The sequence below is a fragment of the Gopherus flavomarginatus genome, chromosome 5 (assembly GCF_025201925.1).
Source record: "Gopherus flavomarginatus isolate rGopFla2 chromosome 5, rGopFla2.mat.asm, whole genome shotgun sequence".
Lineage (NCBI taxonomy): Eukaryota > Metazoa > Chordata > Testudines > Testudinidae > Gopherus > Gopherus flavomarginatus.
The window spans coordinates 101,312,881-101,331,056 of NC_066621.1; the positions used below are offsets into that span (position 1 = coordinate 101,312,881).

The 18,176-nt window shown below is 40.5% G+C and overlaps 1 long non-coding RNA gene across 1 annotated transcript in view; it reads left to right on the forward strand.

Moving 5' to 3' along the window:
• The window catches only part of LOC127051928 (uncharacterized), a 30,722-nt gene that overhangs the window by 918 nt on the left and 11,628 nt on the right, over nt 1-18,176 (forward strand). The window lies entirely within an intron of this gene.

Consider the following 18,176-nt stretch of genomic DNA (forward strand, 5'->3'; position numbering starts at 1 on the left):
CTTAATTCCACCTGTTTTTATAAGTGACTCTCTTTCTTTAACTTGTGTCTATACCAAAGTCTCTTTCTACAAATCAGAAAATTGTTCAAAGCTAATAGCCATTATTCAGTCTCTAAAGCAGCCAGAGTCAGATCAGCTGACTCATTGATTTCAAAAATATCATTCTACTCCAATGCCAGTGCTAGAAAAGGAAAAAGGCCATTGGGCAATGGAAATCTACTACTGCTCACTGAACTGAAAAGGTGAAGAAATCAGTACTCTATAGTGTATAATGTCCATAGACAGCGTATACTGAAACAAAAGCAATCTCTGATCACAAAGTACTATATATATTAGCTCTGATGGTTGCAAATAAAACCTGTAGCGCAGTATAAAACAAAGCAATGCTGTCTTCCTGAAATTTTAGGCAGCGAAGCTGGTGCTAGACACCTTGTCTACAGATGAAGACAAGTCAAAACTTTTAGCCACTTTTCATCTGTATGCTTTCCCGTTTGCCATATCCTCTTCTTACATATACATCTGATATTATATCAATGACCATCCCTTGGCCAGAACTGGTAACTACACAGCAATCTGAAGACTTATGACTTTTACTCTTTCCTTGAAGTTTACTGCAACATGCTAATAAGAATTACAGCAAATGAAAAATGATGGTATTTAGTATTACTAAAGTAATGACTTAGAGGCCAGTTTTGAAAGAAAGCACTTCTGTGTCGACAGTATACAAAGATGAAACTTAAAAGCGTGACCCTCATATTCTGTGCTCAGACATCTTTTGCAGAGAGAACTGGTAAAAGGAAACATAATGGCTGCATAAAGAATTGACAAAGATGCGTCCCCACACTCCTGTCCATTGCTGAATGATTGCTATGCCAAAAATGACTATTTGTTTACATTCACATGCCTCCTTCTTTACCCGCTAAATGGATCTTCCTCCAAAATGGGCATTGTTTCTTGAATTTGCCGTAGGCTTGGACCTATTAACTTTGCCAGGCTTGTGCAATATTTCTACTGAATAAAGGGGGAAAGAAGTAGGAATCAAAAGGACACTTTCTTCTAAGGCTTGATTTGTGAATTTTTTGTTGATATCTTTAGTTTCAATTGGGCAAATTCTGTATCTGTTGGAGTAAGACTCCCACAGATTTCACCAGGACCAAGAATTAGTTGAACCTCAATAATCTAGGAAGCACAATTTTGGATGTTTCATCCAGCTCTGAATGGATGTAAATTTTCATCACAATAGTCAGGATTTTTCAGAACCTATTTGATATTAATTCTTGTATTCTGCAATGAAAATTTACTCATTATCTAAGCATTTTGTCTTTGCCTTCTCCTTAACATTTCACTGCACAGTTCTCAGACTTGTATGACTGATAAGACACAAGTAGCTCACTGCCTAATAAAAGTTAGTGCTGCAGAAACACTGGGAGGAACTGAAAGCTTTAACAGACAACTGACAAGAACACATGGAAGCATGGCATGTAGCCAACACAAGGCCATTTTTAGAATGTATAGATACAGCACACCAGGAAATTATAGACTAATTATTACAGTTTTGCATTGGTTGTGGGAAAAGTCTTGGAAATGGTTTTAAAAGATCAAATGGAGGAATGGTCGAAAAACCACAACTTGAATTAAGGATAGACAACCTGGTTTCAGGAAGGGAAGGTCATGCCTCACTTACTTGTTAGAATTATTTGAGCATGCTACTGCCAGTACAAACATGGGGAATGCTGTGAACATTGTATACCTGGATTTTCAGAAAACACTTCACAAAATTCCACATCAGAGATTACTGTCTACTGTGCAAAGCCATGGCTTAATTCAGAAACGGTGAAGGGGGCCTCATAGAAGTGAGGGGCTGTCTAATGGACAGGAAACAAGACAAGCTCCATTAACCTTGGGAGAAATTTCTACCATTAAGAATCTTTCTAATAATCCTAGATGAGCTTTGCAAGATGGAATGGATACGCGCTTTCATTTGGAGAGAACTCTAAGGAATTAATTACAATTCATTCCGATTCCACAGAAAGACTTCCACTGTGATTTATATCAATGAAGTACCTGGGCTAATGGATCAAAGCAGTTCATTTTAACAAAAATACAACTCAATCCAAGATTAAAGAAACTCACCCTCTGAAACCTCTCCAAAAATGAGATAAAAATATGCTTGCAACATAGTTTCAACAAAACAGCTCCTCTAAGAAAGGTGAGAAAAGTGGTGTACACCTCTTTTCTCATTCAGCTAGAATAGATACGGTACCATATAATAGGTAAGGTATTAGAATCTTTACAAAGATTACTTCACATACATGTGGTCTAGTGGTTAACAATGCTCTTCTACCTAATGGAGGAAGATATCCTGTTACAGTATCACCTTCTGACATGTGGACTTGTATTTACTATTTCCTCAGGGAATGTCTATCATAAACGCATTTAATTTCAGTACCATGATTTGAAACATGAGTATGCTATACTTCATTTTGTACTCTTGATCTAAACCTTGGGCTGTGATGATACTTGCCAACAGTAGGATGAACTTTTTCCCCCCATCAGAGCAACAACAGACATTCTAAATATACTGCTGTAAGACAAATTGCTGAAGTTGGTACTGTGTAGTGCAGCAGAACTTATGCCATAAAAAACAAAAGCAGTGCCTTCTTTGCAGTGATTTTAATAATGATTTGGGTTGGGTTTGGATTTTACAAAACCAAACCCAAAGCTGAGGTGGTTGTGGATTCAGGTTTCATTTAGTTTAAACCACTGTGGCTTAGGGAAAGGTGAAGCAATTGCTCAAAAACAGTTCTGAGTTTGGCTTTATTTCATTTTATTGGCCATTCCAAATAAAGATAGGCAAAACAGAGTGTGACTTTGGTTTACCAAACCTCACTCTGGATTTTGTTTAGAAAAAGCAGAGATTATTGCACATCTGGGTTCCATTTTATCTGAAACAAGCGATTGTTTTAGACAGGGTACCACAATCCTTGGGTGGGCTGCCCTTTCTGAGGCCCACAAGTAGACCCTTTCTGGCCCCTGACTCCACTTCACTTTGGGGTGGGATCTAGCAATCCAACCACTCTCTGACTGGGCCTCTGGGTTACACTGCCCCTAGCTGCAGGGGCAGCTCTAGCTTTTTTGCGGCCCCAAGCACAACAGGCAGGTCGCCTTTGGGGGCTTGCCTGTGGGAGGTCGCTGGTCCTGTGGCTTCAGTGTACCCGCCGCCGAATTGCCATCAAATCCACAGGACCGGTGGACCTCCTGCAGGCAAGCCACTGAAGGCTGCCTGGCTGCCACCCTCGCAAGAACCAGCAGGGCACCCTCCACAGCTTGCGGCCCCAAGCACGCGCTCGGAGCGCTGGTTCCTGGAGCCATCGCTGCCTGGTTTCCAACCTCTTTGCTTAGCAAGCCCAATGGCCTCGGCACCCACAAGATTTCTCATTCGGGAGCTTGTGGACAGGAACAATGCACAGTGACCACAGAAGCAGCTCCCCAAAACAAAGCATGAATTATTTTTCCGAAAGATACACAGAGCCAGAGAAGGGCAGATCCTATTGTTTGAAGGAATGTTCCTTATCCAGGCCATTGTTTAACCTTTCCTGCCTGATTTCTTTTAACTATCCTTTTGATCAAGCTAACCATTGAGTAACGGTAATATCACAGAGATGTGCCCCTCAGTGTACCTCTGGGATATTACCCTCCCTGAATGGATAACTAAATCACAGTAAGATAAATAATAAGAAGAAAGGTTTAAAATACTGGAACACTTCTAGCTCCCATGCAATTGGTGGTTTTCCACTTCTCTGTTAAAATGATATCACCTCTCCCTTCTAAATCCATGCAGTCTTATTAGGCATGATCTCCACTAGTCTCAGTTTTCAATACCATAGAAGAAAATGGATACCTGCAGGACTCACAGTGGCAGTTTTGAGCCTAACGAAAGAGACAAAAAAAGAACAATTTTTGGTAGACTCTGACTGTAGTTCTTACGTTCCATTTCACATCTCAAATTCTTAACCTGTTTCAACAGTGGCACTCACAGTTTTGGTCCTCAGTACAATTCTTCTTTCTAGTCTCCCATCTCACAAAAGTGGAAACACAGAAGGCAAAGGACAAGAGGTGATAATTACACTCAGGCTGCTGTTTTTTATAAATCTGCCTGCTAAAATCATGTGCTGTTTTTTTAAATGTGCATACAGCATTAGGCAGGTTCCTCTGTCTTTCAAAATCATGAGTCACTCAGGGCACAAAGCAGCAGGTATTACAAGAAGATTGTAAAGTTAAAATAAACATGAAATGGATGTTTAAAAGATAGGGTGCAGTTCTTACATTTGTTAGGGTAAAACAGTGGGCACATTTTAAAGTGGGCACATTTAAAAGGTTCATTCCAGTATTAGAGGTATTACTGATTCCAGGCATGTTTCATGTATTTCAATGGGGAATACACTACAGGAATCAGTACTATCTTTAAAGCCAGAATGAACTTTTAAGTGTGTCCACAGTATCTCAAGCATGTAGTGCTGGGCTTGATAATTTGCTTTCATGCCTAAATTTTAGTTTGTTTGCAGTGTAGGCATGTGTCTGTCATTCAGTTACCAATCTGAAACTCAGACCACTATAACTGACCAATTACTCTCCTAATGTCCATATATGCAGTAGAAATTGGTCAAAGAGATAGTATTCATAGCTGGCACTGGATTAGGCACAGACTGGAATTTGGCCAAGTCACAAATAAAGTTTTGGACTCAGTTGTATTGAAATTTGGTCAACTATTTGGGATGTATCTGGTAAAAATGCTCTTTCTTTACACTGACAGTGAGATAGGAAAGGGCACTAGAAAATGTGCTATAAGAAACATTCTACACTGGAAGTGGGCTAGAATACAGGACTTAGTAGGTCTTGCCTTCTCTAAATTTTTTGTTTCTGAGAATATTAAACGTAAGGCTTCCAGTAATCTGAAACACAAAACTTACTCACAAGTTGGTTGATAGAAGGTGGGATAGGCATAAAATGAATGAGTTAAGCCATTGCAGAGATTCCTTTCCAGGGAGGAGGATCAAACAGTTGCTTTGGTGCACTGAAGATATTTGCAAGTTTGACAAGGGAGGGATCCAAAACTTGAAACACTTTTACATAGTGAAATGAGGAACATTCTACAAATCCTTCTTTAAAATCAATGTTAGCAACTTGAATTGGAAGCATAGGTCCAAAAGAGTTAGCTGTGACATTATAAGCACTTTGTAGTTCCCAGAGGTAGTTTGATGCCTTTGAACTAAAAACATGTAGACATGCTCATTAAAGACCAAATCCAGGAAACCAGCATCCCCAGCAACAGATCTGCTCCATGATGGCTGCTTCGACCCAATGACCTGAATCTCTTCTGCCTTGAGCTCTGCACATCCATCTGGCCTGTGCCTTGCTCCCATCAGCCCCTTGTATACAGAGAGTGTTCAAAGACCTGGCTCTACACCATGCATTAAGTACATAACCTCGTGTCAAGCTTCCCAAATCTAGTCATCTTTCCTTTGCATAATAGAACTATACCAGTTCCACTGCTGGGGCCAAAAGAAGAGGAGGAGGTAGGGGCTGAATCTGACTCTGACTCCTGATACTTGCAGTCCTTGCATACCCCGAACTTCCTCTGAAGTCAGTGGGACTGGGCCACACAAGAGACCGTGTTGAGACACCAATTCCTTATAGACAGAACTGTCATATTCAGTCTAGTACATTTGATTTCTATTAGGATTAGTTAAGCCTTTCTATAAAAAGAGATAATATAGTTTGAATGTTTAGTTGTAACATAGTACTTCTCTATTCAAAAAACTGTTTCCACTAAAATTGCTAACCAGATCCATGTATTATATTTTAAAAAAGGGAAAAAAAAGAAAACATGAAACAGGAAGAGACTGTGAACAAGACTATAATCATATGAGGTTCTGGTGACAACAAAAAGACCTTGAACTTTGTTCTCGTAGCTAATTATGATGTTATCAGAACATTCAATGTACAGTATATATAGGTCTTTGCACTTCAGGATCTATCATTTATTCTATATATTAACTTCTAAAATTACAAACACAATGTAACGTAGTTATTGGAAAAGGCCACAATCCCTGGCATGGCATGTATGAATGCCAAGCCTGCTGCTTTTTAGATCTGAGACACTCACAGAAAACAACTTGTTTTCACAGCAGTTCCATAAAATCAGTTAAAAAAGAATGATGTTGATTGAAGGTGCCTTGGGGTTACAGTTCATTTTAGCTAGTACAATACTTCTGGCATATAGAACTTACAGCCTCAAAAAGTCTGGGAAATATTAATTAATACCAACCACAATACCCAGGTAATAAAAGGAAGTCAGTCCTAATTAGAGTTACATCTGTGCTACAAAGTTTAGATTCATCCCTAGAGTTTGGCGTATTCAGACATGACTCCAAGCCTACTTCTAGTATTAACATACCAATATTGCACATGGAGAAACAGATATAGAGCACTTGATCATGATTTCGATTTCAATTTCTCTAGTGTAAACCAGGAGTAACTCCACTGAAGTCAGTAATAGAATTACAGTGCTGTAAAGCAGTGTAAAATCAGAAGCAAGACCAAATGACTTGCCCAGTTTATGTAATGGAGCATCAGGAACGCAAATGTTCTTGACTCCAACTCCCTATATTAAATCACTAGATCTTGTTCCCTCTCCAACACCTCAGTAGTATACCTCCGCTGCGGCTTGTGCAGGTGACTCAAATCTTGGTCCCTACGTGTACACAGAGCAGAATCATATTGGGTCTCATGAAAGAGGATCCTCAGCACTTGCAGAGAAGGGACAGAATTTATTCCCACCTTTTGGCAGGTTTTTCAAAGCAAATGTACAAAGCTGAGAGGGAAAAAATAGACTATCCCTTCAAATGCCCAGGTGATGTGAGTGTTACAATGCTTATATGTTCTATGTCTCACACTTGCCTCCTTTTCAACAGCACATTTTTCCCTCCATGGAAAGCTGTGATTTTTTCTCACTGATTACAATTCATCCAGCAACCTCTGTCCAAAACAATCAGATCATTTGATTAATGGAGAATTTTAGCAACTCCCCGTGGAAGACAAAATTTCACATGCAGTCTAACAATTGCTAGTTTATAAGCTCGTTGAGGCCATATTTACTTATGTCTGCAGAGCACATAACACATTTTGGATGCTATTGAAATAACACTGTTATGCAAGCGATTACGTGGTTCAATAGGAATAAATCCATAAAATAATACAAGCTTTGGGTTATTTAATGTAACTGTGAAAGGCAGCTCTCTTCATGATGGTGTCTTTAAATTGTCAGCTTTGGTATGACAAGTAATGTTTAAAATGATTTTCATGTAGAGCTGGGAAAATATGCTGGCTCAACAGCCCTGGAGAAATCCTCTTTCCAGTAGTGGCAGTGAGAGATTCCCCATACCTAATAATGTGCTTCAATTTTACTCTGGAAGAACCATCACTATAACCAAGAAGACAGTTCAGTCTCATGGCCAATTCAGTGACCAATATAATGGTGATGATTATTTGTACTGCACTAGTCCCAAAGAGGCCTTACTCATGATCATGGCCCAATTGCATGATCTTTTACAAACACTTTAATGTTTACAACATGTGAGCTTTACACATTAAAGGTACTGCCCAGGCTCAGAAGAGCTTATAAACAAACACATAATGATGCTGGGAAAGTTGAACGCATTTACCTAGCTGCTGAGCCTACCAAAAAGGATTTCAGGGAAAACAAAGATGGTCTTATGTGTAAGGAACAGGACTAGATCTGAGATCTGTGTTGTAGTCTTAGCTCTGGCACAGACTTCTTGTGGGGTGTGTACAGACAGACATCACAAGTGATTATTTCTTCTAATCCTGAGCTAAGGATGTGCAGGTATTTCAGTACCAAGTATTTATATATGTGCAATGCCCATTCAGTGTCCTATTGTGGTGCAAATCCCAGAAGTGCTAGAGTCTAAGCCCACTCTCTTTAGAGGCATTTGAAAAAGTTGTCATGATCTTCAATGAGAGCAGGATTGGCCCTTAAAACATCCAATGTAATATGGGCAGTTACATTACATCTGGAAAAGTTCTCTCTCTGAGCAGAACTCTGGGAATGATAGCAAGAGATACACCATTGCTGACACTGTAAAGAGAGAGGGCTATTGCCAAATATCTCCATTTTCTTTTATTCATAGGCATTTCAGTGGCCCTCATCATAGGATCTGAATATTTGTTTTCTAAGTGAGCCTCTCCCCAGGGTCTGTCAAGTACATCCAAGTTTGAAGGTATCAATATTTCCACGGGGGTATCCCAGCATCCCAAATCCTGAGCCACATAGTCAGCATAAAATTTGTTACTGAAATACTGCAAGTATAATGGAACTTCATCCATTTGCAAATTCAGTCTGGCTCTTGTAACTTCTGGGTGTGCTTAGGAAACATTTTTAAAAACTTAAATCGCAGGTTTTCTTGCCCCCAAAAACCTCCAATGATCACACCTCAATTTTCCGGTATATTGCTAAAGAAAAATTGCATTTAAAAAGAAAAAAATCATTTCAATAAAAAAGTTACATGTGGCTTTTAGCGGGGAGACAGGGTCTAATAATTGTATTTCAAATATTTTATTTACATTTTTCAAAAGATTTTCTATTACCTTAGGGATTCATTTACACAGCAGAAACACAGATCTAGTGTTCCCGTGGTATTTCAAAACCAAGATGGTGGAAATACCACAGATGGCCAGTTCTCATTTTAAAAGCAAAATCCCTAAATCAAATAGCATTTCAAGGCCTGTGGAATTAAAAGGCAAAGAAAAACAGTAAACACTAATAGAAATACCAGCCATATTTAGCTTTAGATGAATACTATTACTTTTATTAATACATATTGATGTAAAAACATAGCTGCACACAGAACTCCACAAGAAAAAGAAATCCCTACTCCTGCCCCTTGGAACTTAAAATGGAATGATTTGATCCTGAACTCCCTCAACTTCCATTAACATCAGTAGGAGCTAAGGGCTGATGGCTCTCATAAACTGATTTGCTTGGCACCTGCCAGGATCAGGCCATAAGTCAGAGAAAGAACACAACAAAAAATGACAAAATCCCATAATGGGCAGGAGTAGATATGGTATAAAGGGAAGGCATCTGTGAACCCATGGGAAGGTAGAAATGCTTTGGAGGGAGGAGACGTTCCCATAGTGAGTGGATTGACGAGCTGATTAGTTAAATTTGTTTCTTGTTGGATATTTGGAGGGCTGGATGAAAGGGAGAGTATTTTATGTTTATTTTTATTCAATTAATATTTAGATTATCATTTTAAATGACCTTTGGTGGATTTTCATTGGAATATTTGAAAGAAGAAATATTTTCAGATTAATTCAGGTTCTTGTGCATTCTGAATGTACAGCCCAAGAAGTTTTTCCAGAGTTTGCCAACACCAGTCAACCTTAAACACTATTACCCACGACAGACAATGGAAAGGGGGGCAGGGAGGGGCATAGTTACTGACCTCAGCACAAACAATCTTCAGGCAGCAGCTCCAAAGTTGGAATCTTTGGACTTTCACTGGCACTGCTCACTGGAGTCCTAAACAAACAGTCTGCACACTGCAGACTGGACTCTGTGTACTGAAGAACCCCTTATGAAAATACTGCTTCTAAAATGACCTATATTACATAGTAAGGTTCAGCGAATGTTTTCCTTTAATTTTAACTGTGTGTTGGTGCCACCTACCGGACTATGTTGGTACTAATGTCGGCATTCCCAGCTATACCTGTCTCAATTTTGTTGGTTATTTGAAGAATCAGAAAGGGACCCTTTCCTGGCAGAGGTGCAGCTTCAAAATTATTTGAAGGAGGAACTTTGGGGAGACCAGAAGTGAAAATACAAGATTCCTCAAACCTGTCTGAAGTGGATATCAGTGCTATAGTTAAAACTTCAAGGGAATATGTCCCCTCCTAGCCCCCTCCCATCCTTCCAGTGGTTGCTTCTTAGGAAAAGGAATAGAAGTAAAGAAAAGTAGGGAAAGTTTCAGAATATTAAAATAATTACTGAAGACTATTTCTCTACTCCAAAAATGAGCAAAATTGGCAGGACTCCAAACTACCCATTGACTGAAAAACCATTTTTTAAACATGATTAATACCATCAAGTGGTATCACTATCATTCTGACATCTGATAAGTAGCACTGACTTTATATCATACAGATAGTAATATGTGACTACATCTTTGCAACAGCTTTTTGAGAACATCTGATAATCATAGATAAGAATTTACCCAGAGAAAATGAGTCAATTTTCCTATTTTAGAGATGAGGATCTGAGGCACAGGGAGATTAAACAATCTAGCTAAAATCACGCAAACTCAGTAAGAGCTGGGTAATCAGTCTTGGGTCTCCTAGTCTAGTGCCTCTATCATAAAAACAGTATCATGGAAGAGATTAGCAGCCATGTTGTTATACCTCACCTGCTAGGCCAATGAATTTAAGCAGCACAAATAATGGCAACTCAGAGGTCTCAACTTTATGTTTCCTTGGCGTAAGTAACTAGATAACTCAGCAAAAGGGCAACAGGGTACAGAGTCTATCATTTCTTGGTCAATCCAGTCCAGGTTAGAAGTAACTGAAATTGTTACCATGTAAAGGTTGTTTGAGCAATGAAGTTGGCTAGGGACCACAATAGCGATTGGAAGTCTACTCCCAATTTTGAATAGATCCACTATGTCACTTTAGGCAACTCACAATATGTTTGCCTCTGCTCCCTCATCTATAAAAACATACCATTGATAAAAGCACGATTAAGTGCTTTGAGGTCCTTGGATAAAAGAGTTCTGAGAAATGAGTGTATGGTCTTAACGTAACTTCTAGTACACAAGTATTCTCATCACAATTAGCACCTTTGTTGGCAGTCTCAACAAAACGACCAAGATGACTGACTGAGCATAAGAAATGAACTCACCCCTAGAAACTGTCCATCTCAATAAGGGTTGAAGAGAAGGTAGAAGCTTGCATTGCTGATGTACGTACCTATATGTGGATAAACATAGAATACCAGCCTCTAGTGCTTTTGATCTGGTACTATTTATTAGCCCTAAAGTCACTTGTTTTTTCTTAAGGAATTAGTGCCTCTAACCAAAATAAACTGAAAAGTGGCACAAAAAAAACACCCATCTCATATGCAGACTGGGAAAGCATGAGGATGTGTGAGTTATGGAGATCCAGATGCTTTCATTCACATTGAATTTTGAGTAAACAGTAAATTGAGCTGAGGATTAATTAATTATTTTCAGCTGAAGGAAGTGGAAAATTTTGCAGAAATAAATCGGATAAATGAGGTAGCTGAAATGCAATTTAAAAAAAAAAATCACACACACCCCCGCAAGCTCCAAGAAAAGCTGGAGAGCCTTAGGTTCCTTACTTTATTTTCCTCTTGCTTTTCAAGTGCAAATATTTTAGTATGAATTTTACTGCCCGGGAAAAAAATATTATTTCATGAAGATTATATTGGAGATGCATCTCCTTCCTCTAATCGCATGTTATTTCCTTAGAAAAAAGATCCAGCTGTTCTTTTCATTCAAAAAGGAGTAAATCCATATACTAATTACAGCTAAGACAAAACTACACAAGTTACTTCATTAAGCTATCTTCAAATCACCAGGGCATGATGAAATGCATCCTAGAATACTCAAGGAGCTGACTGATGGGATATCTGAGCCATTAGCAATTAGCTTTGAAAAGTCATGGAAGATGGGAGACATTCTAGAAGACTGGAAAAGGGCAAATATAGTGCTCATCTATGAAAAGGGAAATAAGGACAACCCAGGAAATTACACACTAGTCAGCTTAACTTCTGTACCTGTAAAAATAATGGAGCAAATAATTAAGCAATCAATTTGCAAACACCTAGAAGAGAATAAGGTGATAAATAACAGTCAGCATGGATTTGTCAAGAACAAATCATGTCAAACCAATTTGATAGCTTTCTTTGACAGGGTAACAAGCCTTGTGGATGGGGGGAAGCAGTAGATGTGGTATATCTTGACTTAGTAAGGCTTTTGATTCTGTCTCGCATGACCTTCTCATAAACAAACTAGGGAAATACAACATAGAGGGAGCAAAGAGTCCTGTGGCACCTTATAGACTGACAGACGTATTGGAGCATGAGCTTTTGTGGTTGAATACCCACTTCGTCGGATGCATGTAGTGGAAATTTTTTACGTGCGTCCAACGAAGTGGGTATTCACCCACGAAAGCTCATGCTCCAATACGTCTGTTAGTCACCACTATTTATTTAAAACTTTTTCTGTGAGTGTAATAACACACTTTAAAAGTGCTGATTTGTCAGAACCTGAAGAACGAAGGTGTCTATTTTTCCATAGATCAGATACAGCACAGGCAGCAGCAGTGAACACCCCCTCACATTATTCCACTAATATACCTCATCCCTGGCCTAGAGGGATGAGGATGAGAAGATGAGAAGTTAGATGAGAAGTTAGTTCGGTCTCCATGGTCCATTCAGTCCCAGACTTCTCTGCTAAAACTGCTATCAAGTGTTAATTGAATAGAGAAGGATGTTCAGGATAGCAGCTATCCACTTCTAACTGGATCAACAAACCCATTGCACAAAAGTCACCTGACAACTATTAGGTGTTAACATCTTTCAGTTACTGCTGACTAGGGTGGAATTTGAACTGGTAAATTAGACATGAAAGGCCACTGGTAACTAATAGAGCTGGTCAGGGAATGTGTTTTTTTCCCCACAGAAAAACAAATATTGGAGATAGACTGGCTGAGGAACCCAACCTACAGAGAAGAATAAGACCTGAGGCACCTGAACTACAACTACCATGAGTCATTGCAGCAGCATTTCAAAATGGTTTTTTTTCCCCCTCATTTGGGCTGAAAGCAGATACTTGGAAAGTTTTGTTTAATCAAAAACCTACTATTCCTTTCAAAAAAAAGTTTTGATGAAAAATTTTCAGCCAGCTCCAGGAATTAATACACTGTAGACTATTTTTTCCAGTTTTAATTTTCTATTATATGTATTGTGAATCTACTGTTCTCTCAATGAGTATATCAACACAAAGGTCGCATCTGAACTTCCCTAAGCTCAGAGGCATTTTGGTCTAGGCCAGACTTTGTTTAATAATAAGGGAAGTTATGTGCACTTAACAAGAAGAGAACATATCCCCTAGCTTGAATTAATATCTAATATGCATCCTATTTACTAGGGTTAATATGAAACTAGACAAAACTATTTCAAAATATAACTATGCAAATGATTCATTCAGACTGAGCTGTGGGAGGTTAGAATGAAAATCCTGTGCTCACAGTGAGCTCAGCTCACCAGCAGGAGAAAAAAAAAATCACTGTTTAAGGGAGGGCCCTACAGCTTTATACCTGCAGTTCAGTTTCTGCAATCCATCATTTACATTACCTTGGGAAATGGAGGATTAGGAAAATCTTGTGGCAAATTTACAATGAACTGTGAATGCTTCCTGTCCTGTCCTCCCTGCCTCAGCTACAGCTGGAATCTAATAACTCAAAATCAGTTATTTCCTGGCAAAATAATATATTTCTACTTACAATTATTCTTTCTGGAGAACTGAAATGGTACTATGGAAAGTGTTGGATGATGAGTCTCGTAGGTTGTAAAATCTAAGTTCATTCTGATCCTACATTTAAAAACAATATTTACCTTGCCTCTGAGGAATTTTAATCATTTCCTTTTTCCTGCAGCAATGATTCTTTAGAGAGAGTTCTGGACCTGGAATGGAAGAGGGAAAAAATTCAAGGAAAGATAGAGAATTCTACATAACTAAGGTCTTTGTACAGTACTACAACAGGTGTCTGAAGAAATATTCCTGCAAATACACTGCAAATATCTAAAGAAGTCAATTAGGAGCCACATCCTAATGTGGCAGCTAGTTAGGTTTAAGAGAGCTTACAGCCTCTCACTTCATGACTCCACAAATAGGACTATCTAATGACTTAAGGGGAGGGCAGATCATTTTTTATAGCTGTTAGACCCCCAAGTTGGGCCCCAGGGCCAGACAACAGGTGCTCCGGCCTCCACCCCCCAACGGAATTTTCCCCCAGCCCCCAGAACTGCCACTGATCACATAGCTGCTCAGAAAGCAGAACTTGTAACAGGAAACAGCACCTTGCGGTCGGCCGACCTGAGGAGGGGAAGTTCCCCCACGACAGTCGCTTCCTGGGTAGAGATGCTGGGGCCCGATTGCCTCCCTTGTATGGGCATGAGCCACTCGCGACCCCGCAATTGGCTTATCATAAATTATGACGAAAAATTCGTTATATATTGTCGGCCCCCTCCCGGGGACGGGGGGAGAGAGAACACGAATTCCCGTCGAACCTTATCCAGGCCTGATCACCCTGAAGATTTCTCTCTCCAGGCTCACGCGTTTCCTGAAGCCTGACTGCTTGCCGGCCGTAATGAAACTTTCGTGGTTTGTGTGTGTAAGTAGAATTAGCTGTTAAGTATAACTGTGTTGTTAGATAAGAGGCAAAGACTGGTTCCAGCCGCCCCAAGGCTCCTGCTAGGGGAAACCCGTTAACCAGGAAGCCTTGAAAGCAAGGGGGGCCAGTCAAGCCTCACGACCTGTGTTTAGTAAGATTAGTTGCTGCATTTATGATTACTAATAGCACCAATATCACTTTTACTAACCCCTGGGACGACCTGAATAATTACTGGGACTTAGAAAAATACCAGGGCCAGCTTCTATTTGTAATTGTAGTGTTTGTGTTATTTGTTCTAGTATTATATTGTAAGCCCAAGCTGTAACTAATTGTGTTATCCCTTATCCTTATCTGTGACTCATTTAATAAATCCTTAATCTTTAACACTACGACTGATTGCTTGCGTTATCCCCGTCACTACCCTTGGGCACTTGTCACCCCCCCCAGGGCATCCAGTGATCGAACCTCCGCCCTATTCCAACGCTCATTACCCGGTAGATAACGGGCACCTGGTGGCCATATCGGTGGAGCGAGGGGCGAGAGCAATCTGTAATCAACAATAGCCACATGGCATCTCAGTGCTTTCCCCGTTGTGTACCTGTACTGGTACTGTCAGGGGCACTCTATGTTTTTTGCCGCCCCAAGCATGGCAGTCAGGTAGCCTTCGGCAGCATTTCTGCGGGAAGTCCACCAGTCACGCAGATTCAGTTGCAGTTCTGCAGGTGATCTGCCGGTCCCACACCTTTGGTGTACCCACCGCTGAATTGCTGCCAAAGCTGCGGGACCAGCGGACCTCCTGCAGAAATACCGCTGAAGGCTGCCTTGCTTCCTCCCTCATGGTGACCAGCATGCCGCCCCCCCCCCAACTCCTGGCTTGCCACCCCAGGCATGTGCTTGCTGCGCTGGTGCCTGGAGCTGCCCCTGGGTACTATGGTGCACGTGAGGCTAATTTCCCAACCTGGAACATTCCATACCTTTTTCAAAAGCAGAATAAGACAGAATGCATCAAATTTTTCAGTACCGTTGTAGTTTACCAGTTAGCAAGCATCAGCCGTCACATTTATTCATCAGTCCTGAAATTACTTTAGTTGGATATCAGCTTATGGGTGAAGGGCTACAAACTTTACCATGGACAATCAAATCTATCATCACTGTTTCTGTCTAACATATTCAAAATATAAAGTGGGGAGTGGAGAACTTGTTTTGTCAAGTTTAGGACCCTCTTAATAATAGAGTTCTATACTTAGAACTTGAAGTTAGGAAGAAAAAAATCATTTGAGGTTTCAGTTCCACTCAGCTCATTCCATTCAGGATTTCAAGCGCAAATGGGTCTCTCTACTTCATGTCCCTGGTTAGTTCTACAAGTAAGGCAAAAATAACTTTCAGGCAAGAATCACTATTGTTTGCATAACACAAGATTCCATTTAGCTACAAATACATGGGTGAGGAAGCAATTATATTTTCCCTGAAAAACTGTGGTTTAATTTAAGAGAAAAAGTGTCTGGCAAAACTCAAAAGTTTAACGGAATTTGAAACTAAAAACTGAAAAAAAAAACTAGAGGTTTTGCAAAGCCAAAACACTATAATGTTTAAAGACAAGTCTTGTGAGCAAAGCCTTTTGCAAAAGATTACATGCTATGGAAATATAAAATAATAGTAATACTTATCAACAACATAGTGTTTTATATATTCAAAGAGTTGTACAAACAAACCAAGAAATTCATATTTTTCTGAAAAATCAATTCTGATCAATACCAAGTGGAAATTAGTGAAGAGAAAAAAACAGAACCCTGGTTTCAAGCACTCAAGTTTTTCAAGTGTTAAAATCTGAATCTGGATTTGAATTTTCCAGTTGGCCCAAAACTTTATGAGATAAAATTCTGCAGAGTGAGCCCATATATAAGCATGTAAACAGTATCTGTGTGTATGTTCTGTTTGTGTACATTCAAGAAAGTTAGATATGCTAGTTGTTTTTCTTACATGTACGTTCAGTAGTTAGAAAAGTAGAAGTCAATATAAAGTACAGATGAAAACTACTGAACCAGCTCCAGCAAGAACTAACTCTTAGTGGTACAAAACAACATCTAGTTGTGCTCAGATCCCCTTACTCGGGGATGGGGGGGGGGAATCTATGTAGGAAACAAGAAGTTCCATAAAGTTTCCCATTTCAGTTTGAGATCCCTGCTCCAGCACTTATTCTGGCCACTTCATATTTCTTTAGGCCTCACACAATAGTCACACTGAGAAAGGGATGACTGGAAATAACAGGAAACAGAAGGAAAAACAGACCCAGGGTAGGACCTGGGGAAAACCCTCTTTTATCACATCAGTAATCCAAAGATTCAGGTCAAGGGCCAAACCCCATGCCAGGTACAGACCATTGTCAGTTCAGAGAAGGACAATAAAACCCATCCCACTTGAGTTCTTCCCTAGGTTTTCCTTAGGGAGGTGTGAAGAATTTCTCCCATTCACCAGACTTTCAATTCCCCCCCCCCGCCGCCCCCATACAAGTCCCCAGGATACGCTTTATCTTGGGGAAATCTGGCCAGACTTTCCACTCACTAAGTGGATGAGCAACCTGTGGCCTAAGCATCACCTAGGGAAGCCCCACTGCTCCTCCTCTCTTCTGAGCAGGTTATAGCTCTCAGGCTTGTAGAATCCAGTTTTCTCCAGGCTTACAAAAAAATGATCCTTGACTTTAACAAGGCCCCCAACTTTCTAAAGGCTGCTTTCTCCCCTTTATCAGTATTTCCCCTCCTGATTATTCCATCCAGGTGAAGGAGTCTCCTTCTATCCATGACATTTCTAACAGGAGCCAAATGCATCCCATCTTTGCAAGCTAGACCATTAACCTCTTTGAGTCCTAGCCCTGTGTGGGCTTTGGAGACTCCATTACAAAAATTAGTTTCTTAATTAAACAATATAAGGAACGACTGATCTAGATTGAGAACAGCTTATAGGCGCTTAGAAAAATCACTGGGATTCACAAAGCCTGAGTTCAGTGCCTAGGTGCTGAATATTATGAATGGGGAGAGAGAAGTGCCTCAGAATGGGATTCACAAAAGCCAGTACAATAGGTGGCACCTCACCTAAATTAGCCAATGGGAGTTATGTGTGTGGTCCTACCCTTCTCTTGGAGACAAGTACCTAAGTCCAGGCTCCAGTAAGCACCTGTCTCCTCTTGGAATTTTCAGCTGCAAACCCTCGCTTGGTGTTAGGTGCCTATGCCATTTTTAGCAAGCAACTAATCCTTCTCTCTTGCCTGATGATTCTTTCATTATTTATCCACAGCAGAACAGCTTCAACATTGGGCCAGAAACAAAAAGACAGCAAGCATGAGAATAAATCCATAACTTGGTGATCAGAGCATTCACCTGGGAGGTGGAAGACCCAGAATCTAGTCCCCTAGCTCTCTGGGTGATGGGTGAAGCATCCCCTTGGGTAGGCTAGCCTCCTGCGTCACCTCTTCCGGCCAAGGCCACACCATGGCCTGGGATCAGAGCTTGGTCAGGGCAACGGAGGGGGGAGAGAGCTCGGCCCCCACTGGGACCGTGGCAGAGCTCTCGACCCTGGCAGAAGCTCCAAGCCCTGAGCCTGTCACCCATTCCTCTCCTTCCCCCACGGCCCCACCCCTTCCCCATGGCCCTGCCCCCACTCCCCCTTCCCCCACATAACCTGCCCCC